This window comes from Scyliorhinus canicula, chromosome 8 (genome assembly GCF_902713615.1).
Source record: "Scyliorhinus canicula chromosome 8, sScyCan1.1, whole genome shotgun sequence".
In the NCBI taxonomy this organism is placed as follows: domain Eukaryota; kingdom Metazoa; phylum Chordata; class Chondrichthyes; order Carcharhiniformes; family Scyliorhinidae; genus Scyliorhinus; species Scyliorhinus canicula.
Window position 1 is genome coordinate 103767576 of NC_052153.1, and position 24705 is coordinate 103792280.

Here is a 24705-nt window from a genome sequence, read left to right on the forward strand (position 1 = left end):
TTTTTTAATTAAAATTTGAAACAATTGAAATCTGTCGGAATGTGACTCCACATGTAATTGTTAATTTTCCAGAGTTCAGAAGTTGAACAACAGTAGTTACCATGTTGCCAAAGTGGTACCTACTACCCAGACTGAAATTGACTTAACTTCCCACAGCTTGTATGTATTGAGTAAATACAACTACACACCGTTCAACTGTGAGAGAGACAGTGAGATGCTGTTTTCACAAAGCTAATGGTGGAGAATTACAACTCCAGCAAATTCTGCATTTTTGAGTTCAACCTCACATCCTTCACATGACGTTGTTTTGCTATTTCCATATATATCAGTGAGTGATTAACCTCACCATTATAATGACATAAAATTATGGCTCAATATAAAGTTGGCACTGTTTGGCAAAGACCAATGCAGCCGTCATAATATTAATAACACTAAAAGCAAATTGGATTGAATACAAGGAAATATGTTAGAATGCTTTACATTTCCAAGATGTGGCACCCCAGCCTTTATTATAAAAACTTGTACTGCACTGAAGTCATTTGCAAAACTAAATTAGGGGCAGCAACTAAGTTACTATAAAAAGTGCAATAATTGTTTCGAATAACTAACTCCACAAAATTCCTTTATCTTCGACCATAAGTAATCACCATCTCTATTTCGTATGAAAATAAAGTTATTAGTAACCGAAGAATTTCTTAAATCATCCAACAAATCAATTGGTAACAAGTAACCAATGAGGAGCAGTATATGCCAGCACAGTATGTCAGTCCTAATGCTCGCAGCTGTTGCTGGAATCAACAGTAGCTGCAAAAACTACAGCTTCTATGGTGGAAGGATGTATTCTATTGCTTTGTTGCGTACATTTTCTACCTCCATTTAAAATCAGCCTCAAACAGGAGGAAGGGGGGAAAATATGTCTTGCTGTCATTATTCTTTACAGCTGGGATAAGTAAACATGCATTGTCTGATTTATGAGGTGCATAAACCATTGCCATATTTTCTCAGGGCGTAGGTGTACAGTCCCTTAACACTCATATGGAACAGAACTGAAACATTGTGCAAAAGACGCTCAAGATTAATTTCAAATGACAAAGAATCACCAATTGACATTATAAACTTATATATTAAATTCTTTCACGATATTTGACCCTCTTTTTGGAACTCAATATTCGCACAAAATAATCTCTGCAGATCAACAATAAAGTTATGTTAAAGGGCAATAAAGAATTTGGACCATTGCTTATATATTTGACCATACAGACCATCTGTCCGTCATTGAAAATGACAAGTAATATTGCACTCATTTGCAGTGACAACAAGACCAAGTACAAATTCTGTAAACATCAGAAGCAAATCTGGGAGATGCTAGAGGTAATGTCTCAGCTGTGAGATATGGTTATGTCCTCCTTATTATGCCTATAACTGTACTGTTTGCTTGACAAACTCCACAAAAACTAAAGGCAGTGTTTGGGTTTTGAAATGCAATCATTACTACATGTCCTGCCTGGCTTGCCATGGTCACATGACCTCTACCATGAGCGAATGTCTGGGGCAGCTGAATATTGACACAACATGAGAAGGACTATCATCTCTGAACCCATAACATAGTGTCAGGCGTGAAATGGAGATCGAGTTTTGAAAAACAGGGAAGAGAAACCACAGCCACTGAAAAAGGATCCAATCTGCTAAAAGCTACAGAAAACAAAAACAGGCAAGGAAAAGCTAACACAAGCTGAAGGTTGCAAGTAAAATAGCTAGACAAAAATGGCTGCAAATTTTCCTGTCCCCGCTCCTGTCAAAATGAAAGGAGATGTGTGACTGAACTGGCAATTTTCCACTTGCAATTGCAAAACAACGAGATTACAACATATTTCACGAACAAGTCAAAGTCAATAGGATTAGCAATTTTTAACATTGCTGGTGAGAGATTGTTACAATTCCACCCTAATCTATCAGAACAGGAAAAAAAACTGCAGAAATTTTGAAAGCCTTAAAGCCACGGGTTTAAACCCTAAGTGACCATAGCCTATGAATAGTGTGTATTCAACATTAGGGTCAAGAACAAAGAAAAGTACAGCACAGGAACAGGCCCTTCGGCCCTCCAAGCCCGTGCCGACTATGCTGCCCGACTAAACTATAATCTTCTACACTTCCTGGGTCCGTATCCCTCTATTCCCATCCTATTCATGTATTTGTCAAGATGCTCCTTAAGGTGATAAAAAGGTCCATTGACCAATTTGTGGCTGGAGTAACACAGCTCACAGAATCATGTCAATTCAGGCAACTAAAAGTATCTCATTGAAGATACTTTGAAATCTTGCATCATTGAATTTGTCTCTGTGTTTGTGGAACCCACCTCTTCATTCATAGAACATAGAACATAGAACAGTACAGCACAGAACAGGCCCTTCGGCCCTCGATGTTGTGCCGAACAATGATCACCCCACTTAAACCCACGTAACCAGTATACCCGTAACCCAACAATCCCCCCATTAACCTTACACTACGGGCAATTTAGCATGGCCAATCGACCTAACCCGCACATCTTTGGACTGTGGGAGGAAACCGGAGCACCCGGAGGAAACCCACGCGCACACGGGGAGGACGTGCAGACTCCACACAGACAGTGACCCAGCCAGGAAGGAGCTGCCCTCCGAAAGCGAGTGATTCGAAACAAACCTGTTGGACTTTAACCTGGTGTTGTAAGACTTCTTACTGTGCTCACCCCATCGGCATCTCCACATCATCATTAAAGATAGAATAGTTTGATGGCATGAGAGATGTAACAGTGAGAGAATGTCTACTGAGAGGAGAAATTTACTTTGGATGTGTGCAGAAACACAGAGGTTGTAAAATATCAGCTAGAGTATATATATATATATATATATATATGTGCAACCGACCAGGACACACATTGTGCCAAGAGATATTCTCGGTCAAATGCGCAGAACGATTGCAGACAAAGAGCAGGATGCAAATACTGCACAGGACATCATACAAAGGGGGAGAAGGATCACCTAGTGAGGGGAATGCAATGTTTTAACTGGAAGAAGCGAAATCATTTCACACACACGCAAGTGTTTGGCTAGAAAGATGCAAAATAAACCTATGCAGATGGCCACTCGAGAGATACAAGGTGAAGAGTCTGATAAAGCACTACACACCATACTACAGGTTCGTTCTGTCACATCTATAAGTGATAAATAGTTTCTGACTGTTAGAATGGTAACCACAGAAGGAAAGCATCAAGTAAACAGTGTCAGATAGACACTGGTCTATCTTGTAACATGATGACCTTCACAGACCTATACGAAGTGTCTCAAAATGGTGATCCAAAAATGAAGTCCTTGAAAATAAGGTAGAGGCTATTTAATGGCACAATATTCACAGCGAGAGGACAAAGTGAGTCTGAGAGCCCACTGCAATGGCAAGAATGAAGATCTGGAGTTCGTAATAGATACTCATCTCAGCTGGAGCAAGTGTAAAAACTGAAAGGGTAGTAGAGGCGGGAACCCCCACAACATTTAAACACCATAGCATACAAGACCACAACCCAAGTGCTGGAAAATGGGCTTTGAATAGATAGGTGTTTGATAGCCAGCACAGACACGATGGGCCGAAGGGTCTCTTTCTGTGCTGTATGACTCAGTGTGGACTGGTAGCCCTAAATGTGCCAACAGAGATTTCCTACATGCCACCGCACAAAAAAAACATTGACTATTGAACAGATCCTAGAGGAGTACAGAAATGTGTTTACAGGGTTTGGATGTCTACCTGGAGAACATCATATCAAAGTAGATGAGAATGTATGACCAATTCAACATTTGCAGAGAATATTTCTAGCTACCCCTGTCAAACAAGTTAAAAGGCTGGTGGGGGTAATCAAAAAGACGACAGTTGTACAGACTGGACTAGCGGCAAAACAACCTGGAAAGCTGAGAATGTGCTTAGACCCAAAAGGCTCGAAATAACATTCTGAAGAACTCTCTTTAACCCATGCCAACCATCAATAGAAGTTTGCAACAACTTGGCATAGCAAAGATTTTTACTACCCTAGATGAGAAGATGGTTGCTGGCAAGTGAAGCTCGGTGAAAGCAGTAGCTTTCTGGGTGCTATTTGGGAGATGGGTTGCGCATGCCATTTGGCATTTCCATGGTTCCAGAACAATATCAGACAAGGCAGCATGGGAGAGTCATTAATCTTCCCATAGTGGATGATCCTCGTGTTTATGGATGTAGAGACACAATGGAAAAATCCGTAGCTGATCGGAATTTAATACGACTGCTGGAGAGAGCTCACCAGAAGATTCTGAAGCTGAACAAGAAAAAATTGCAATTGAAGATGCCAGAAGACAAGTACATAGGTCATATTCTGACAGCAAAAGATCTTCCCCCAGATCCTGACAAGATGTGAGCTGTAGTAACAATCAACAGATCTGAAAGCAGTGCAACAATTTGTTGGATTTGTGAACTATTCAGCAAAATGTTGCCTAATTTGTTTTTGGAGAGTGTGAACCATTACACAAGCTCACTGCCAAGAATTTGCAGTGGTATTAGTGCACTGAACAATCATCAGATGATAATGCGAGTACTGAAATACTATGATGCCAATGATGAAGTCACTTTACAGTGTGATGCCTGTGACTCAGGTCTCCTGATGCAACAATCTTAATACATTTGCACCCCGGGCATTAATGCAAGCTGAACAATGCTACGTTCAGATCGAGAGTGTGCTATTGTTTTTGCTCGTGAGTATTTCCATCAATACCTTCTTGGGAGAGAGGGTATCAGGCTTGTATCAGTGGATCTGACCACAAGCCATTTCAAAACATTCATCTCGAACTGCAATTGTTTGCTACATCCAAGGTGTCTGCAGAAAATGTTACCTTCGGGATGTGACATAAAAGCAAGGGAAGACTTCCAGTTGCGGCCACACTTAGCTAGGTCGCACGTTCGGCACTTTTGAACGGACTTTTGGGCCCTTTTGAGCCCCAGCGGCACTTGTCCGACGGTTCCCAGTGTGGTAAGGTGATAGTAAGGTTCCCCCAACACTGTATGGAGTGGACCAGGAGCGGAGCGATCAAAAAGTGGTTTTGGAACAGCGAAGAGAGCGGGGGAAGAAAAGCAAGATGGTGGCGGGTGGAGATCAAGCAGCGTGGGCGCAGTGGTCACGGGAGCAGCAGGAGTTCCTCAAAAACTGCTTTGCGGAGCTGAGAGCAGAAATGCTGCCGCCAATGAAGGCGTCGATAGAAAAGCTGGTAGAAGGCCCAGAAGGCCCAAGGGGCGGCGATTCGAGAGGTGCGGCAGAAGGCCTCAGAGAACGAGGACGAGATTTTGGGCCTGGCGGTGAAAGTGGAGGCGCACAAGACACTACACAAGAAGTGGCAGGAGAAGTTTGAGGACCTGGAAAACAGGTCGAGGAGGAAGAATCTTCGGATTCTGGGTCTCCCTGAAGAAGTGGAGGGGTCTGACGCTGTGACATATGTAGTTACAATGCTCAACAAGCTGATGGGCGCGGGGGCTTTCCCGAGGCTCCTGGAGCTGGATGGGGCTCATCGAGTCCTGGCAAGGAGGCCCAAAGCCAACGAGCCGCCAAGGGCTGTAGTGGTGAGGTTCCACCGCTTTATGGACAGGGAGTGCGTCCTGAGATGGGCCAAGAAAGAACGAAGCAGCAGGTGGGAGAATACGGAGATCCGTATCTACCAGGACTGGAGTGTGGAGGTGGCCAAGAAGAGGGCTGGTTTTAATCGGGCCAAGGCAGTTCTCCATCAGAAGTGGGTGAAGTTTGGAATGCTGCAGCCAGCGCGATTGTGGGTTACGTTTCAGGACCGTTACCACTATTTTGAGACGCCAGATGAGACGTGGACCTTTATTCAGACTGAAATGTTGGACTCGAACTGAGGGTTTGTTGTGAGGGGGTGTTTACTGTAGTGTGGGGGTGTTCTTCTGGTTTCGGGTTGGGAAGAGGGGACATGGGAAGGGGTGAATGGATATGATGTGGGGGCTGTGTGAGAGTGTGGGCGCCGGCACTGTAGGGGCAGGTCCCCGCTGATGAAGGGGGGGGTTGGAAGCCCGGGGTCGGGGAGCTGAGGCGAGGTCGCAGATAAAGGAGCTGCGCCATTGGGGGCGGGGACGGCTCGGATGGAAAGCGCGGGATTTTTCCCATGCTAAGGAAGGGATGGGCGTGGCCTGGGGGAAGGGCGGTGCTGGAGGAGACCGCATATTGGTCGGCAGGGGGAGGCGGGGGGATTCCCACACTGGGGGGTCGTTGGAATGGCAGGAGTGGCCGGGGTCAGCAGGAGTCAACTGACTTACAGGAGCGTAATGGGGGAGCAGAATGGCTGGACGGTGGTCTGGCTGGGGGGGGGGGGGGGGGGGGGACTGGGTTGCTGCTGTATTGGCCAAAGGGGAGCTGGAGGTAGAAAAAGGAGTCAGGGCGGGGGTCCGCCGCCTGGGGGACTGGAGGGTGCGGGAGGCGTGGGCACGTGGCTGGCCTAAAAAAGGGGATGGCTAGTCGGCGGGGGGGGGGGGTGGGGGGGGGGGGGGGGGGGTGATCCGGCTGATAACATGCAATGTGAGGGGCCTGAATGGGCCGGTCAAGAGGGCCCGGGTGTTCGTGCGCTTAAAGGGACTGAAGGCAGACGTGGTCATACTTCAGGAGACGCACTTGAAGGTGGCAGATCAGGTCAGGCTGAGAAAGGGATGGGTAGGGCAGGTCTTTCACTCGGGGCTGGATGCGAAGAATAGACGAGTTGCGATACTGGTGGGGAAGCGGGTGTTGTTTGAGGCGATGAATATTGTGGCGGATAATGGAGGTCGATACGTGATGGTGAGTGGTAGGTTGCAGGGGATGCGGGTGGTACTGGTGAACGTTTATGCCCCGAATTGGGATGATGCTGGATTTATGAAACGTATGTTGAGTCGGATCCCGCATCTGGAGGCAGGGAACTTGATAATGGGGAGGAACACGGTGCTGGACCATTCCAGGTCCAGGACGGGTAAGAGGCCGGCTGCGGCCAAGGTGCTCAGGGGGTTTATGGACCAGATGGGGGGAGTGGATCCGTGGAGGTTTGCCAGGCCGGTGGCCAGAGAATTTTATTTTTTCTCCCACGGCCAGAAAGCCTATTCCCGGATAGATTTCTTTATAACGAGTAGGGAAATCCCAAAAGTGGAGGGAACGGAATATTCGGCTATAGCCATCTCGGACCACGCCCCGCATTGGGTGGAGCTGGAGTTGGGGGAGGTGAGGGACCAGCACCTGTTATGGCGCCTCGATGTGGGACTGTTGGCAGATGAGGAGGTGTGCGGGCCGATCCGGGGGTGTATTCAAAGATACATGGAGGCCAACGATAATGGGGAGGTGCGGGTAGTTTGGGAGGCTTTGAAGGCGGTGGTTAGGGGAGAGCTCATTTCCATTAGGGCCCATAGGGAGAAGAGAGAGAGGAGGGAGAGGGAGAGATTGGTGGGGGAGTTATTAAGAGTGGACAGGAGCTATGCAGAGACCCCCGAGGAGGGGCTACTTAGGGAGCGACGAAACTTCCAAATGGAATTTGATCTATTGACCACGGGAAAAGCAAAGGCGCAGTGGAGGAAAATGCAGGGGGCGGTATACGAGTATGGGGAAAAGGCGAGCCGGATGCTGGCACATCAGCTTCGTAAGAGGGAGGCAGCGAGGGAGATTGGTGAAATTAGATAGAGGGGGGAATACGGTGCGGAGTGCGGTGAGAATAAACAAGTTATTTAGGGACTTCTATGGAGATCTGTATAGGTCTGAGCCTGGGGGAGGGGGGGGCGGGGGGGAATGCGGCGATTCTTGGATCAACTGAGGTTCCTGAGGGTGGAGGAGGAGCAGGTGGCTGGTTTGGGGGCGCCGATTGGGCTGGAGGAGCTGGTTAAGGGATTGGGGAGCATACAAGCGGGGAAGGCTCTGGGACTGGACGGGTTCCCGGTTGAATTTTACAGAAAGTATCTGGACCTGCTGGGCCCGTTGCTGGTGAGAACTTTTAATGAGGCGAGGGGGAGTGGACCCTGCCCCCGATAATGTCCCGGGCACTGATCTCGCTGATTTTGAAGCGGGACAAGGATCCATTGCAATGTGGATCGCATAGGCCAATTTCACTCCTCAATATAGACGCTAAGTTATTGGCGAGGTTTCTGGCTACGAGGATTGAGGACAGTGTTCCGAGGGTGATCCATGAGGACCAGACGGGGTTTGTGAAGGGCAGGCAGTTAAACACGAATGTGCGGAGGCTCTTAAATGTGACCATGATGCCCTTGGTGGAGGGGGAAGTGGAGGTAGTGGCGGCCATGGACGCAGAGAAGGCCTTCGATCGGGTGGAGTGGGAGTATCTCTGGGAAGTGCTTAGGAGGTTTGGGTTCGGGGAAGGATTCATAAGGTGGGTCAGGCTGTTATATACGGCCCCTGTGGCAAGTGTGGCTACGAACCGGCGGAGGTCAGAGTACTTTAGGTTGTACCGCGGGACGAGGCAGGGGTGTCCCTTATCCCCCTTGTTGTTTGCACTGGCAACTGAGCCGCTGGCCATGGCACTGAGGGAGTCTATGAACTGGAGGGGGTGGGGAGGAACACCGGTGTTGTATATGCTGATGACCTGCTGTTATATGTTGCCGACCCAGTGGAGGGGATGGTGGAGGTTATGCGGATCCTTGGGGAGTTTGGGGACTTTTCGGGTTATAAGCTCAACGTGGGGAAGAGTGAGCTCTTTGTGGTGCATCCAGGGGACCAGGAAAGGGGGATAGACGAGCTACTGCTGAAGAGGGCAGAGAGGAGCTTTCGATACCTGGGTATCCAGGTAGCTAGGAACTGGGGGGCCCTGCATAAGCTCAATTTGGCATGGTTGGTGGAACAGATGGAGGAGGATTTCAAGAGATGGGATATGCTGCCACTCTCCCTGGCAGGTAGGGTGCAGTCGGTCAAGATGATGGTCCTCCCGAGGTTCCTGTTTGTGTTCCAATGCCTGCCCATCCTAATCCCCAAGCCTTTTTTTAAACGGTTAAGCAGGAGCATTATGGGACTCGTATGGGCGAAGAAGACCCCGAGGGTGAAGAGGGTGTTTTTGGAGTGTAGCAGGGACAGAGGGGGGCTGGCGCTGCCGAATCTATGTGGCTATTATTGGGCAGCTAATGTGGCGATGATCTGTAAGTGGGTAATGGAGGGAGAGGGGGCAGCGTGGAAGAGGCTAGAGGTGGCGTCTTGTGTAGGTACGAGTCTGGGAGGCGCTGGTGACCGTTGCCACTCCCGTCGACAAGGTACACCATGGTTCCGGTGGTGGCGGCGACTCTGAAGATCTGGGGGCAGTGGAGGCGACATAGGGGCGAGCTGGGGGCCTCGGTCTGGTCCCCGATACGAGAGAACCACAGGTTCGTTCCGGGTAGGATGGATGGGCGGTTTCTGACCTGGCATCGGGCAGGGATTAAAAGAATGGGGGAATCTATTCATCGATGGGACTCTTGCGAGCCTAGGTGGGGGCGAGAGGAGAAATTTGGGTTACCTCCCAGGAATGCTTTTAGGTACATGCAAGTGAGGCCGTTTGTGAGACGGCAGGTGAGGGGATTTCCGCTGCTCCCAGCACGAAGGATTCAGGACAGGGTGATTTTGGGCGTATGGATTGGAGAAGGCAAGGTCTCAGTGATCTATCAGGAACTGCAGGAAGTGGAGGCGGCCTCGGTGGAGGAGTTAAAGGGCAAGTGGGAGGAGGAGCTCGGGGAGGAGCTGGATGAGGATCTGTGGGCTGATGCCCTGAGTAGGGTTAATTCCTCCTCCTCTTATGCCAGGCTCAGCCTAATACAGTTCAAAGTTGTTCATAGGGCGCATATGACGGGGGCGAGGACGAGTAGGATTTTTGGGGTGGAGGACAGGTGTGTGAGGTGCTTGGGGAGCCCAGCAAACCATGCCCATATGTTCTGGACGTGCCCGGCGCTGGAAGGGTTCAGGAGGGGCTTTGCGAGGACTATGTCCAAAGTGGTGAACACCCGGGTCAAGCCGAGCTGGGGGATAGCATTATTTGGGGTATCGGACAAGCCGGGAGTGCAGGAGCCGAAAGAGGCCGGTGTTCTGGATTTTGCGTCCCTGGTACCCCGGCGGAGGATCCTACTAATGTGGAGGGATGTGAAGCCCCCAAGCGTGGAAGCTTCGATTAACGATATGGCAGGGTATCAAGCTGGAAAGGATAAAGTTTGCCTTGCGAGGGTCTGTGCAGGGGTTCTCCAGGCGGTGGCAACCGTTCCTAGACTTTCTCGCGGAACATTAGGTGGAGGTCAACAGCAGCAGCAACCCGGGGGGGGGGCAGGGTTGGTTTTTCATTTTTGTTTAGATTAGAGTGGGGCGTTTTCCTTACTGTCGTGTTTATTTGTTAAATGGGGGTTATTGTATTTTGTTGGAAATCCCATGTATAATTTTTGCTTGTTTTGTGTTTTATTCCTTTTTCTGTTTGGAGTGTTTTGTTGAAAATCGTTGAAAATTTGAATAAATATATATATTTTTTAATAAAAGCAAGGGAAACAGATGTATACCGCTGACATGCTGTCGGAAGCAGCATTCCCCATGAAGAAAGTTGAGCATGCTGCAACAGAATGTGAAATCTTCCAGATTCAACGAGGCAGCAGATCGACATGCTCTGGAAGTCATCAAGCTGTGGAAACACTGAAACTGACAAACCGCACCTTGTTCAAATCAAGCAAACTACCCAACAAGATACAACTCTCCCAGCGCTGCAAGAAGTAGTGATGAACGGATGGACTAAGAGCATCAAGGACACACCTAGGGTGACAAAAGCATATGGGTATACTGAGATGAATTGACAGCCCAAGATGGCACCTTGTACAAAGAAAACAGAGTCATCATCCCGAAGGAGATAAGAGGACAGATGCTGAAGCCCATCCATAAAAACTACCAAGCAATTGATATGAGTATAAGGAAGGCAAGAGAAGTGCTCTACTGGCCAAACATGAGCAATGAAATGAAAGACACATTGGTCAGTACAGTATTTGTAATGAGTACCAAGCTAAACAAACAAGAAAGTAATTGATGATGCTGTGGATGAAGCTGGGAGTACCTCTCTACTTTTAGCAGGAACTGATTATCTTGTCACTGTCAACTACTATTCTGACTACGGGCATGGTAATAAAATGCTTGGATGCACACTTCAGTCATTGTGGCATTTCAGGCATTGTGATGAGTGACAATGGCCTTTAGTTCATGAGTGAAGAATACAGCCACTTAACAAAGGATTTGGTAATTTAACACAATACATTGGCTGGAATTCTCAATTGAGTAGATCTAACAGAAAAGTTTCTAAGTGTCATTTGTGGCGGGTTTTCCTGGAGCTTTCGGACGGCTCTGCCGGCGGGTTCCCCACCATTATCTAATGACACTTAGTCACTTATTTGGGCCCTGAGGAGTTTCTGATCGGTTTAACCCACACTTTAAAAAAATTTCATCACTGGTGAGCTGAACTCAAGAGATCGGGCCGTCGTTTTGAAAGGGTGCCTCAATCTCTAAGTGAGCTTTAGGGACCCCACACCTCCCACCCATGGCAATGTCATCCCCCACACACATGGGCATTACCCCCACCACCAAGTGGGGACACCTCTTCCAGGCTTGTGTGGACCAGTACTGAACAGCACCCGGATGGGGAATTCATATGGAGACCATTAGATGCTGGGCGGCCGGTAGGTCCCGGGTGAGTATGCCTTAATAGGATTAAGGCCTACTTACGTGAGGGCGGCTTGGTCCTGCCCGTTGTGAGGGAGTCCTGATCCCGACGCCTCACAGGACTTGGATAGATCCAGCGAATCATAGTGGCTGCCAGGAAGCCCGTGGGATGATTCACCCGGCATCTACCAGCTGGCACACTCCCATTCGAGTTTAACATGTCCAGTAGATCTCACCCTATGTTTCCCTGCCGGGGCTGAATTACCCTGATTTGCACACCCAGCAATCCTTAGCCATTCATGGCAAGGATTGTGAGGGAATCCTGCACTCAGGGCCCCAATTTTGAGTGGGCGGCCCAATAGCGAAGTCACGCGCGGCTGGTACCCCCTCCCCTCACTATGGGGGTGACCCAAACCACACCCTTCAAACCCCCCAAAATAGACTCACCCCAGAGACACCCTCAATAAAGAGACCCCACAATAGAGATCTCTAAACAAAGAGACCCCCCCCAAAGAGATCCCCTAAATAAGGAAACACCCACACAGAGACGCCCTAAATAAGGCGACTCTCCCTCCCCACAGGACCCCCAGAAGGCATCTCTATCAAGAAGCCCCTCAAAAGAGAGAGCCCTGTCAGGAAGTGCCTCAGAAAATAGATCCCTGTCAGGAAGTGAGAGAGCAGTCCAGACAGAGGCAGTGAAAAAGAGTTCGGGCAGAGGAAGCAACACTTGTGAATTCCTGGAAAGAGATAACCAGTCAGCTGGGTTTAAACCCCCTCAGATGTTTGATCTGCAAGCCATTCATTCATTTATCCTTTATACGGATTTTACTAGCCTGCAATTGACAGGTACCACATGCCCCAGCTGTCAGCATTGTTCCATTCATCTCCCTTCATTGTTGAGTAATGCTGAAGTGGTGGAATGGAAATGTTTCTAAACATCAAGTTTTGATTTACAGCTCCTGGAACACTTCAAACAGAATTAAGTGCTTTCCAATCACCTCCCTTCATGGTTGAATGTTTTTGAAATGGTCAGGGAGAACCTGCAGCATTTCTGAGGGGACTTCCTAAAATGGGCCTCTCTTCTGGGGGGTTTCCTGACACGGCTCTCTCGTTTTGGGAAGGGGGGGTGGTCTTTGCAAGGTCTCCTTATTTAGGGGTCTCTGTGGAGGAGTCTCATTATTTGGGAGTCTCAGGGTTTTTTTCCTTATCTAGAGGGTCTCTGGGGGGTTTCCTCATTTGGGAGTCTCTATAGGTGGTCTCTAGCAAGTGGCAGTGTGAGCGTCTAGTGGGTAGATCTTGCATTGTTGGGGGGGTGGCCTCGGATGGTTCACCGCCTCAGAGCCATGTTTGTTAGGGCCAGTAATAATTCTCACCTACGTGATAATCACACGGTCCCAGAGAATATGGTGCACAGCCCACTTACAGGATGCAAATGGATCTTAATTACCCATTTAATGAATTGGGGTACGAACCGCGATCTCGCGCCAGCGGGGTTGACTGGAGCATCGGAGCCTCATTGGTAACTCCGCTCTCGGCAGCGCGAGGCAGAGAATCCAATTCATCATCTCTGCACTATCCCCAGTCGAATGGAAAAACTGAGGCAGCTGTGAAAATCACCAACGGAATCATTACGAAATCGTGAAAATTTAGCACAGTTGTATACACGCCAATCCTTGAGTGGAGGAACACCAAGTGAAGGGATGGAAAATAGTCCAGTCCAAAGACCAATGTCACATTGCTATTGGAAGAGTACTTTGGATGCATAAAAACCTATTGAAGCCACAAGCAGTAATAGGCACGAGTTTAAAAAATCAGAAAGCTAATTTCATTTTGAAAAGACTGCCAAACCATTACCAGAGTTGAGCATTGAAGACCCATTCAGTGTACACTCCTTCAACACTCTCAGCAGGAGTCACCCCAGGTCATGACTTAGGCCATTCATAGAGGCAATTGTCACCTAGATCGTAGATGGTGGATGTGAATAACCAAATATACTGGTGCAACCACAAGAATAACCAAAAACAACAGTCACAAACAACAGGAGAAGCAGTTCCTTCACTACAAGTGACCGATCAGGAATTTGGGATCTCATCGGGCAGCACAGTAGCACACGTGGCTAGCACTGTGGCTTCACAGCGCTAGGGTCTCAGGTTTGATTCCATGCTGGGCCACTGTCTGTGCGGCGTCTGCACGTTCTCCCCGTGTCTGCATGGGTTTCCTCCGGGTGCTCCGGTTTCCTCCCACAGTCCGAGGACGTGCAGGTTAGGTGGCTTGGCCATGATAAATTGCCCTTAGTGTCCAAAAAGGTTAAGAGTTATTGGGTTATGGGGATAGGGTGGAAGTGAGGGCTTAAATGGGTCAGTGCAGACTCGATGGGCCGAATGGCCTCCTTCTGCACTGTATGTTCTATCCCCTGCACAGAGTATAGAACAACCCTCACTCCCAGAGGTCCACCATTCCCCAAAGTGGAAAAGGAACAACAGGTGGCACAGAATGACAGTCCCCAGAGAGGATACATCACCCAAACGAACAACCTATGACAATGTATACGCATGATTTAATGACTACATATGCAATCCATCTGCAGAGACTAACGAGAATAACAAATAATGTGTTAATACATGAAAACAGTTGTTGTGATGGGTAACTTGTGTAACTCACAGTTACACATGATAGTGCATGCAGATTTGTCTATTGTTCGCTATGGAAAGGGGGATATTTGTATTTTGAAATGCAATCATTACTACCAGGTCTACCTGACTTGCCAGTCACGTGACCTCTACCATGTCTCGGAGTCTGCCCTCAAAATACTGTCCCCATTCACATTCTGGTAACTGAATAATCTCTGGGGCAACTTCATGGGTTTTGCTAACAAAAGAACAAATGTGGTCCTACTATGAATTCAAAATAGGGGAATTGGAATGTCAAAGTAGGTCATAGGTGCGATAGGTTGACACCCATTTTTGGAGGGATTTTGTGGCTTCAAAGATCAACTCATTCATCAACATCTACTGCGGTTAAGTAGTCTAATAAATTGAATTTATCAACACAGGAAGCAGCAATTTGGACCACTGGGCTGATTTTTCCAGGTCTCATGGAGACAAAAGTGGTAAGAATGCATCCAACAGCCTTTCATATGTGTTCCTGTCTCTTAGTGATCTTGCCAGAGGTGGGATGAGCACAACACAGGCTACCTACACAGCAATAGTGGGTAGTTAATGAGGCTCATTATTGTATCAATTAGGGGAAAAATGTAACCAACAATAATCCTATGCCAGCTGAGCCTCCCCACAGAGTCCAGAGGCCCATTGTTTAACTTGAGATAGTCTCCCGGAGCCTGGCCGAGAAGCCACCAATGCCTCCTCCGCCATTACCTCAGCACAAACCTTTAGGAATTATTACAGCCACAGTCAAGGCTGCAGGTAATCCTATGGAGGGATTCCCCAATGTTGCAAAGAGTGTCTCCATATTGATTGAGGATAAATGCAATGAGAGCAGGTTGGAGTCTATTACAGTTAAAACGTTGGGGTCATATTGAGTTAAGGGGTTAGCAGCTAGAAAGGAAAATTCCTAAAACAGCAGGTAAGCTTGCTTAGCTGGAAATGTGATGTCCACACTTCTTGAAATGAAATACAACCCAGAAAAAGGTTTGCTTTGGGAGTTAGAGCTAATTAGCCTAATCATACTTGGTGAACTCTGAACGGCTACTTGGTCTTAAAGATGGATGGAGCTTAAGGAAGTTCTCTAGTTTCAATGTATCAAAGTTCTGCAGCAGAGGAAAAAGCTATACTGAAGGTTTTCAGCTGTTGGCAGGTTCCAGACAGATAGGGCTCAAAGAAACCTTGGGAGCCACTGATGCAACTGTTGGTTGCAGTTTGGACCTCATGTGATTTGCACCTCACAGAGAAGCCTTAGGAACTCTTTGCTGCAGTTAGAGTTCCAAAACGTCCTGAGAAGTTGCAACGGTAGAAGTAGGTGACTGGTTCTGCAACCAGAACACTGCGATTCAGAGAAATCTGGGGCAGTGCCAGAGTCATATTCGTGAAGCTAGCCGTCTGCAAAATAATTGGAAAAAAGCTAGTAATTAGAAGCTGGATTACAGTTTGTGAATCGCATGGAACGCATTCTGAAGAGGAGAGACTGAACCATAGAGCAGTCATCGAGGCAGTCTAAGTCAGAGCAGCTTCTGAGGGAATTCAGAAACTAGATCTTAAAGGGGAAGAGTTGAAATTCCACTTGAGGAAGACAGAGTTTTAACGTGATATTGTGACTCACAGCGGTCACTGACATCTGGGTGGGTTGCTGAAAAATCCGTGGGATTTTTCTTGGTTGCATCTGCCATTAATGAGCAGTGTGGTGTGTTCACCACAGTTTGCCTGTTAATTCATATTTACCTCATGTTAAATCTGATATTGCAGATAATATCTATTGCAGATTATTTTTAATTTGCTGACTTTGGTAATTGACAGTGTCATTTTGAGTGCAGATTATTCTTATATGCCTTCTCTTATGCAATTGTTTTGCTGACATCTGCTGAGGGTTCTGAGCATGTGCAAGCTTTGGGCGAGCTTTAGCAGTCCCCAAGACAAGTGTTTTGTAATCATGACCTATTTTACTAGAGCCCCTGTTTTCACAGTTATTACTGTTACTGTTGAAATTTGTTATTTATTTATGTAAAGAAGTTCCTTCTTTTAAACAGCGCATTAAGGTCTCAAGATACCACATTTTTGACAATGAGCAGAAAATGGCAAGAAAAGAAAACAAAGTTTTTGATGTTTAGCGTGGCAACACGATGTTGCATTCAGCGAACAGCGAATTTTGTGAATTTATTCGACAGAATTTCAAATTAGCAGCAGTTGGAGAGTTTAAAGAGCGAAGTGAGGACAGGACATAATATGTGGAGAGGCTACAATACTTCTTTTCAGCAAATGGAATAGAAGAGGCAATGAGGCAGTGTTCGATTCTCCTGAATGTGTGTGGGGTGAGGACTTGATGAGGAATCTGGCCATGCCACAGAATCAGGGAAGATTTCATTTGAAGACTTTGTCGCTCTGGTCCAGAATCACCAGAATCCAAAGCCCTCAATGATTGTTAAAAGATTCAAATTTCAATAGACCTATTTGAAAAGCAGGTCAATCAGTTGCTGACTTTGTGCCAGAATTACGCCAGCTTTCAGAACAGTTTCAGAGCACTTTTAGAAGATTTGGATTTGTTTATTGTCACGTGTACCGGAGGTACAATGAAAAGTATTTTTCTGCGCGCAATTGAAACAGATAATAGCCACAACTAACACAGAGGAAAGGCGACAGAAATTTCGGCTTAATAGCCCTGAAAAGATAATCCACCTGGCTTACTATTGGGATGTCTGTCAGCCCGCCAGTCAACCCTGCTTCTTACATGCATTCTCTCGTACCCCCCCCCCCCCCAATCACAAAATCCATTTTCGCAGAAGTCCTTCTGTTTGCCACACTGCTGATGATACCCTGTTGTTTAGATATTTATGTTAATTTTAGGGTGCATCGCAACCCTTTTTCACCACAACCATTTTTACTTCTGCACGCTGCCGACCTGTAGGTCACGACCACCGCTTTGACAAATCCTGCATTTCATGGTGCAAAGTTGTACGTAGAACCTCAGGTTACTCCTCACATTTTCAAGTCCAGGATAGAACCCGATACCGTGAGAAGGAAAGTGGAAGACGGGTTGGAATGGCTGCGAAGGCTTCGAATCATTGAACCTATCTAGTTTTCTCAATTGGCAGCTCCAATCACCCCTGTGCTTCAGAATGATGGTACGGAGCTGCTGCTGGATTTGCTTCATCCAGATCTCAAAGCAAAAGTGAGCAGGAGACAAGAGAGGGACAGGACTACCACGCCAAAGAGAGGTAGTTCAAACTGGATGATCAGGTTTACATGGTGGTAACTAGAGTCGGTTACCGTGCAAATTTTAAACCAAAGTGGTCTGGTATCTTGGGTCACAAGACTGCAACACAGAAGAGTTGTTCACAGGTGCCAAGACCATATTCGTTTACATTATGACTCAGAGTCAGGAAAGGTTTCGGAGTCAGCAACCATTACAAATTACATGACAGAATATAAGGCTGCTGTGGGCGTTCACCAGGAAGGGATTCCTGTGTTTCCAGATTTGCCGGTTGCCTCTGCTGGGGGAGTAGAAGAGGAACATTCAGGTACTAATTTTCAATCTACCTCATCGCCTACGATTCCAGATCAACCTTTACCAGAAACACCTGTATTGCATAGGTTGCAATGCAACCACAAAGCTCCTGACAGACTTTTGTATATAGTTAAGACATTACTTTTGTTGCATGTTTGTGCTGATGGGAGATCGAAATTTAATTAGGGGGAGAAATGTTACAGTGTCATTTTGAGTACAGAGTGTTCTTATAAGCCTTCTGCTATGTAATTGCTTTACTGGCATCTGCTGAGCGTTCTGAGCATGTGGGCTTTAGCAGTCTGCAAGAGTTTCTTTCTGCAAGTAAGATCTGTTTTACAGGAGCTCCTGTTTTAATAGTTACTACTGTTATTGTTAAACTTCATTATTTATTTATATAAAGAAATTCTTTTTAAACAACACATTTCACTACCTTCTTTGTGGTCTCACATTACCACAGTAATGTTTATTATGTTTCTTTAAAAACGGTGGATTTTAGTCATTTTATTCTCTTAGTAAGTACCTGGGATTTCAAAGTTGGTCTATTTCAAACTGAAGCGTTACTGGTTCCTAACCAGATTGTAACGACCAGATATTCCAACACTGAAAGAGAGCTTTTAACAGCTGTGCATGAATGTAAGGAATTCCATACATATCTCTATGGAAGAAGGTTCATTGAGGAGAGTGATTATCTGCCATTGCAGACGATCTGTGTGGAGTTCCAGCAAGACTGCATAGGTTACTATTCTGACTTTGAGTTACGATTGGCACTCTGAAATACAAGCCAGGAAGAGAAAATGGTGCTAGCAATAGCCCTACCTCGGTTGTCATCACAGGACAAACACAAGACGAAAGATCTAGATATAAAAATCCAAAACCTAGTGAACGGAACACCAACAAAACTGAGTTACTGATGCTTTTTTAGCAAGTGAACCTGGGATGGTCTGAGAAGATACAGCAAACTCAGCCAGCAATAAGGCAGTACTGGTCTCACTAAAAGAAGATGGTGTTCTGCTAGCCAGATTCAGAATAATCATATCCAAAATGATGCAGGTAGGACTTCTCTGCAAAATATGTGAAGTCTACATGGTACGCTTAGGGCCAGATCAGCTGTGTACGGGATAGGCATGTATGGTGTCCAAATACATTGTATGCCAGAAATGCATAAATACACAACCGAAATGGGAGATGATAACTACTGAAACACCAGCCAGGCCATGGCACACTGTGGGAGGGGATTTATTCACACACTATCAAGAATGGTATTTTGCATTGTTGAGACGACTACACAAAGTTCCCTTTTATCTGAAAGGCAACAGATTTCAGAGCTACAGCAATCATCTCGACAGTGAGAGTTCTGTTTGCTGAGCAAGGGATTCCTAAAAGAATAATGAGAAAATCAAACCCGATTCACCTCTAGCGAATTTTAAAAATTAGCTGTACTGTTTGGACCAAACATCATAACCTCATTACCATATTACTCAAGGGGTCACAGATTTAGACAGGTCAAGAAAGTCAAGAAAACACGCACAGAATGCCAAAAGACAAAGGAAAACCAAAATCCTTGCCTTAGCGACACTCCAATCTGCACATCTCAAGGTTGAGATGAAATCGCCTGCAGAGCTGTCAAATGAAGAAAGTGTAAAGCAACTCTGGCACGCAAGATAGTTTCTCCAAGTGACCAGGAAGAAGTAAAACAACAACTCACTGATGCACAGGTACAAAGAGGCCAACACTTAAACAAGCGTCTCAAATTCCGGCCTGAGTTGTTGAAAAGACAAAGTATTCATATAAAGAATCCAATCATGAAAACCTGGAATCCAGCAATAATTGTAGGCGGAGTTGAGACTCCAAAGACATATCACTGAGACTAAAACTAGACGCAAATCAGAAGAAACAGAATCCATATTCGACCTTCACTGGAGCTGGAAAAGTAGTATTGACAGAAATGTCATCTTTTGAGTGGCACAATAAACTGAAGTCCCGTCTGACTGAAATGTAGAAGATCCCTTTGCACTCATTGGCTTTAAAGCAGCTTGGAACATTTTGAGATTGTGAAAGGTACTTGTTAAATGCAAGACATTCACTAATTCTATTTCAAGAATGTGCCTTGTCCAGCATTTTTATCCAACCACAAAAACAGATTACCTAGTCATATACATCTGTTGTTTGTAGAAACTTGCTGTGTGCAAATTTAATTTAATTTAGAAAACAATGACCATACTTTACATGGAATTACATATAAATTGTAACAGCATTAGCCCATTTGGCCTAACCAGTCTATAGAACATAGAACGATACAGCGCAGTACAGGCCCTTCGGCCCTCGATGTTGCACCGACATGGAAAAAATCTAAAGCCCATCTAACCTACACTATGCCCTTATCATCCATATGCTTATCCAATAAATTTTTAAATGCCCTCAATGTTGGCGTGTTCACTACTGTTGCAGGTAGGGCATTCCACGGCCTCACCACTCTGCGTAAAAAACCCACCTCTGACCTCTGTCCTATATCTATTACCCCTCAATTTAAGGCTATGTCCCCTCATGCTAGCCACCTCCATCCGCGGGAGAAGGCTCTCGCTGTCCACCCTATCTAACCCTCTGATCATTTTGTATGCCTCTATTAAGTCACCTCTTAACCTTCTTCTCTCTAACGAAAACAACCTCAAGTCCGTCAGCCTTTCCTCATAAGGTTTTCCCTCCATACCAGGCAACATCCTGGTAAATCTCCTCTGCACCCGTTCCAAAGCTTCCACGTCCTTCCTATAATGAGGCGACCAGAACTGTACGCAATACTCCAAATGCGGCCGTACTAGAGTTTTGTACAACTGCAACATGACCTCATGGCTCCGGAACTCAATCCCTCTACCAATAAAGGCCAACACACCATAGGCCTTCTTCACAACCCTATCAACCTGGGTGGCAACTTTCAGGGATCTATGTACATGGACACCGAGATCCCTCTGCTCATCCACACTACCAAGAATTTTACCATTAGCCAAATATTCCGCATTTCTGTTATTCTTTCCAAAGTGAATCACCTCACACTTCTCCACATTAAACTCCATTTGCCACCTCTCAGCCCAGCTCTGCAGCTTATCTATGTCCCTCTGTAACCTGCAACATCCTTCTGCACTGTCTACAACTCCACCGACTTTAGTGTCGTCTGCAAATTTACTCACCCATCCTTCTGCGCCCTCCTCTAGGTCATTTATAAAAATGACAAACAGCAACGGCCCCAGAACAGATCCTTGTGGTACGCCACTCGTAACTGAACTCCATTCTGAACATTTCCCATCAACTACCACTCTCTGTCTTCTTTCAACTAGCCAATTTCTGATCCACATCTCTAAATCACCCTCAATCCCCAGCCTCCGTATTTTCTGCAATAGACGACCGTGGGGAACCTGATCAAACGCTTTACTGAAATCCATATACACCACATCAACTACTCTACCCTCGTCTACCTGTTCAGTCACCTTCTCAAAGAACTCGATAAGGTTTGTGAGGCATGACCTACCCTTCACAAAACCATGCTGACTGTCCCTAATCATATTATTCCTATCTAGATGATTATAAATCGTATCTTTTATAATCCTCTCCAAGACTTTACCCACCACAGACGTTAGGCTCACCGGCCTATAGTTACCGGGGTTATCTCTACTCCCCTTCTTGAACAAAGGGACCACATTTGCTATCCTCCAATCCTCTGGCACTATTCCTGTAGCCAATGATGACCTAAAAATCAAAGCCAAAGGCTCAGCAATCTCTTCCCTGGCTTCCCAGAGAATCCTAGGATAAATCCCATCCGGCCCCGGGGACTTATCTATTTTCACCTTGTCCAGAATTGCCAACACTTCTTCCCTACGCACCTTAATGCCATCTATTCTAATAGCCTGGGTCTCAGCATTCTCCTCCACAATATTATCTTTTTCTTGAGTGAATACTGACGAAAAGTATTCATTTAGTATCTCGCTTATCTCCTCAGCCTCCACAAACAACTTCCCACCACAGTCCTTGACTGGCCCTACTCTTACCCTAGTCATTCTTTTATTCCTGACATACCTATAGAAAGCTTTTGGGTTTTCCTTGATCCTACCTGCCAAAGACTTCTCATGTCCCCTCCTTGCTCGTCTCAGCTCTCTCTTTAGATCCTTCCTCGCTTCCTTGTAAATATCAAGCGCCCCAACTGAAACTTCACGCCTCATCTTCACATAGGCCTCCTTCTTCCTCTTAACAAGAGATTCCACTTCTTTGGTAAACCACGGTTCCCTCGCTCGACCCCTTCCTCCCTGCCTGACTGGTACGTACTTATCAAGAACATGCAATAGCTGTTCCTTGAACAAGCTCCACATATCCAGTGTGCCCAACCCTTGCAGCCTACTTCTCCAACCAACACATCCTAAGTCATGTCTAATGGCATCATAATTGCCCTTCCCCCAGCTATAACTCTTGCCCTGCGGGGTATACTTATCCCTTTCCATCACTAACGTAAAGGTCACCGAATTGTGGTCACTGTTTCCAAAGTGCTCACCTACCTCCAGATCTAACACCTGGCCTGGTTCATTACCCAAAACCAAATCCAATGTGGCCTCGCCTCTTGTTGGCCTGTCAACATATTGTGTCAGGAAACCCTCCTGCACAGACTGTACAAAGAATGACCCATCTAATGTACTCGAACTATATCTTTTCCAGTCAATATTTGGAAAGTTAAAGTCTCCCATAACAACTACCCTGTTACTTTCGCTCTTTTCCAGAATCATCTTCGCCATCCTTTCCTCTACATCCCTAGAACTATTAGGTGGCCTATAGAAAACTCCCAACAGGGTGACCTCTCCTTTCCTGTTTCTAACCTCAGCCCATACTACCTCAGAAGAAGAGTCCCCATCTAGCATCCTTTCCGCCACCGTAATACTGTCCTTGACTAGCAGCGCCACACCTCCCCCTCTTTTGCCCCCTTCTCTGAGCTTACTAAAACACCTAAACCCCGGAACCTGCAACAACCATTCCTGTCCCTGCTCTATCCATGTCTCTGAAATGGCCACAACATCGAAGTCCCAGGTACCAACCCATGCTGCCAGTTCCCCTACCTTATTTCGTATACTCCTGGCATTGAAGTAGACACACTTCAAACCACCTACCTGAAAACTGGCATCCTCCTGCGAAGTCAAATCTGTGCTCCTGACCTCTATACTCTCAATCTCCCGTACCCCAAAACTACAATCCAGGTTCCCATGCCCCTGCTGAATTAGTTTAAACCCCCCCAAAGAGCACTAACAAATCTCCCCCCCCAGGATATTGGTGCCCCTCAGGTTCAGATGTAGACCATCCTGTCTATAGAGGTCCCACCTTCCCCATAATGCCCCATATGTTGGCATTCATCCTCCCCACAAGTCATAGTCTACCCATATCACTTCCTTTCAATCATATACTTAACCTATTCTTAAATGCTGATTATGGTCGTTGCTTCAATCACTAAGCACATTTGAAAACCTCATAACCCTCTCTAAAAGATTATCTGTCTGTATGTTTAATGTGTGTCGCATCATTCTACACCTCTCAAAGCACTGGAAACATTCTATGTACTCTGTCCCATCCAATCATAATTGTAAACACTAATCAATCAATCAATCCATAATCTTTTCTGTTCTAATGAAAACTTTCCAACTTTTAAATAGAAACAGAACACTGCATATAGTCAGCAGGTCAAGCAGCATCTATGCCGGGAGAAAGTTAACATTTTCGGTCAGTGGTCTTTCAGCACGAACAAATGGTGATCAATCCAAAACCTTAACAATATTCCTCTCTCCAAAGATGCTGCCTGAATATTAAAAGCATTTAGTTTCTTAGATTTCTAGCATTCACAGTATTGTGCTTTTCTAATTTCTTTTTTGTATTTGTATATCCTGATTCCAGAATCCTAATAAAGTACCATGTGCTCTATATTATCAACATCTTTTTGCCATCCGTGGAACCCAAAACTGCATACAGTACCTCAACTGTGGTCTTATTAAAGTTGCATACAGGCTCACCACTACATTTTTATTTTTTTACAAATAGTTTGCCTTAAAACAAAGTATTCCATCAACTTTGAGGGCTTATTCAACTATGGTCCTTTTTCAATGTCTTGTGTGCAAATCCCCAAATCTCTTTGCTCTTCCACATCCTTAGTTTTCCCCCAAAGTATAGCCATTTTAAGTTTATACTACCTCAAGTTTTGAGATTACTCCACATCTTAGCCAATGCTACCATGATATCAATATCCTTTGGTCCTTAGCATTACCAAGTCTTATTCTTCGTATTGTCTGTAGAAGTGAATTCCTTTGGCTTCCTTATCCAAATCATTAATTAATTGCCTACCTAGTTTGGGGGTACGCTGAGGACATTATGAAGTACAAGTTTTTCTTGTACCGTTCCTCGGTCAGACCGAGCACCTAGGTGTCATTAGCATCGACGATTACCAATGTGCATTTGCTTCCTACAGAGCACTGATTCCAGATGCCAGGTAAAGCCAAAGGACAAAGTGGACAGTGAAAGGGGAAGGATTCCAATCCTTTACAATGGACTCAGCCCAGGGTTGACCAGCTCTGATATCAAGGCCGCTACACCCTCTGTTGGCATGGCACCAGGGGTGGGGGACACAGCACTGGGGTTAGGGGAAGGCACATCGCCAGGGGTTAGGGGAAGGCACATCGCCAGGGGTTGGTGGTGGGGGGGGGGGGGGGGGGGGGGGGGAGGTGCATAACTGGGAGGTGGGATGGGAGACACAGCGTTGGAGGGTGGGGGGGGGAGGCACAGCGCTGGAGTGGGGGGAGGCACAGAAACAGGGTTTGGGGGGGGAAGGCACAGCATTGGTTATG

General features: G+C 46.2%; 1 protein-coding gene across 5 annotated transcripts in view; it reads right to left on the reverse strand.

The window, feature by feature from the left end:
* The window catches only part of LOC119970423 (synuclein, alpha interacting protein), a 210131-nt gene that overhangs the window by 184447 nt on the left and 979 nt on the right, over positions 1–24705 (reverse strand). The window lies entirely within an intron of this gene.